The sequence below is a fragment of the Pistacia vera genome, unplaced genomic scaffold (assembly GCF_008641045.1).
Source record: "Pistacia vera cultivar Batoury unplaced genomic scaffold, PisVer_v2 Contig697, whole genome shotgun sequence".
NCBI lineage: Eukaryota > Viridiplantae > Streptophyta > Magnoliopsida > Sapindales > Anacardiaceae > Pistacia > Pistacia vera.
The window spans coordinates 62574-65023 of NW_022196553.1; positions in this window are offsets into that span (position 1 = coordinate 62574).

Below are 2450 nucleotides of genomic sequence, written 5' to 3' on the forward strand. Positions count from 1 at the left end.
AAACTATGGTAGATGTGGCAGCAGGTGGAGCCTTAAATAACAAGACCCCGGAAGATGCTTATGGATTGCTTGAGGTGATGGCCAACAATTACTACCAAATACCTAATGAGAGAGAAATGCCGAAGAGAATAATGGGTCTACATGAAGTCGATCTGTTTGCCACATTATCTGCACAAATTGCATCACTTCAAAGCCAATTGGGAGGTATGAATGTAAATTCTATTCACTCACCTTTTATAACTTGTGAATTTTATGCAAGAAACAATGGGAGTGGGGAATGCCAAGATGGAAACCAGTTATTCTTCTCAACAACCGAGTAAGTGAATTACATTATTAGTTCACAAAGGCTGCAAAATGACTCCTTCGCCAATACCTACAATCTTGGTTGGGGGAATCACCCAAATTTGTCCCAGAGCAATAAGTAGTCAATCAAATCAAAGGACAGTGCCAAACCATCAACCAGTGGTGAATCATCAACCATGTGAGCAAAGAATGTCGAGATTGGAGGGTATGTTTGAGAAATTCATGCAAGAAACCACAAGTTTTTTGAATGAGACACACTCAAACTTCAAAAATCAATGAGTGTCCATTCAAAATTTGGAGGTTCAAGTAGGGCAATTGGTTGAACAATTGACAAAGAAATCCCAAGGTTCTTTGCCAAGCACAACGGTCACAAATCCTAAAGAACAATCAAATGTCATAACATTGAGGAGAGGTATAGTGTTGGAGCAACCTCAGAATGAAGAAAAGTTGGAAGAACATGAAGACAAGACTAATGAAGAGGAAAATCTCAAAGCAAAATGGTGTGCAAGATACTTATGGGAATTTCAACTAAGCAACTCTCCTCACAAGGAACAATTTGAGGAATTTGGTGTAAATGCACACAAGTCAAAATTGGTGTTGGAAGAGACTCCAAACATTGGACTCAACCAATCACCGTCTCATCTCAAGTACGCATATACGAACTTGAAGTTCCGAAAAGATGCTTATGAGAATGTTCGAAATTCCAAAGGAAAGACCAAGAGGTGGCAATAGGAAGTGAAACACCCCACAAAGATCCGGATTGACAAAGGACATGGGAAAGTCGAGCTTCCGACTATAAACAAGCGCTTCTTGGGAGGCAACCCAAGTGTTTTCATTTGTTTTTAATTTTTTTTTTTTGAATTTTTTTAGTTGTTTTATGATTTAGAATGGTTTTGATTTTGTGTGTTGTTGGGTGTTTCAGGTGAAATATCGAATCAAGGCGAAAAATGGAATTCTTCTAGTTTTCACTGCGACAAAGCACATTTTACAAAAATTGAAAGTCGAAAAGTCCCAGACTTTGCCGCGGCGAAGTAATTTTTTTGCCGAGGCGATGAGCCTCTGTATTTTTCCGCCTTGGGGAAGGAAGTTGAGCGAAAATTGACTAAGGAAAATTCATCGCGGCGAATCTTGTTCTTCGCCGAGGCAATGAGCTTCTGTAATTTTTTGCCGTGGCGAAGAATTTGTCTTCGGCACGACATTGACTGGGTTTCATTTTTGCATTGCATAAAGTACTTCGCCGTGGCGAAGTCTGTTTCCCATATATACTCTAGTCATTTTTCATTTTTCACGAAAACTTCAAAACACATCCAAGAGCCAAACACTTCCACCTTCAATCCAGAAAGTTTTCATTGAATTTTCTTCCCACTTTTCCACTCCCTTACCTTTTTAAACAATCATGTACCTTTCAATTGCCCCAATTTAACCCATTTTTAAGAAATGTTTTTAGCAACCCTAGGTTTTGAAAATTTGGAGCTTTCTTTGTGATTTTTAATGAAATTGGAGCAATTGAAGGTTGGAAAGCTTGGGCTTGGTAAGGTTAAGATTTTTTGTGCAATTTATTTGTTCACTTTCAATTGTAAATTTGTTTTTGTTGAAAAATTGCTTGAATTTGTTGATTGTGGATGTTGGTTGAGAACTTGAGGATTGATTGATTGTGGAGTATAGAAATTGTTGATTTTGATTTAATTTTGTTTGAGGAAGTTGGGTTTGCTGTGTTGAAGTAGTTTTAGCAAATTTGGGAGTTGTGTGAAGAGGAAGAAGTAGAAGAAGATTGAAGCCTGAAACACTTTTCTTTTTAGTTTTTGCTTTTATTTCTTTATGTTTTGTAAGTAGGAATTGATGTTGATTTCCTGGTTTTTAGCTCTTTATTTGTTTAGGTTCAGGTTTAGTTCAATAAGGTTCAGATTACGATGTAATTCTTTCATATTAATCGGTTAGGGTATCTAACACATTTGGCACCATAGACTTTCAATTGTTTGACAGATGATGATGATGAGGAAGCCAAGGAATGGATGCCAGGATTTTGCACAAAAATCGACCTTTATGGATTAATCAGGGGAGTANTTTTTTAGCATTGTTTAATTAGTTAAGTTGTTGGGTTTTGCTTTAATTTCATTATCATTCATTTATATTTTGTTAATTTGTAT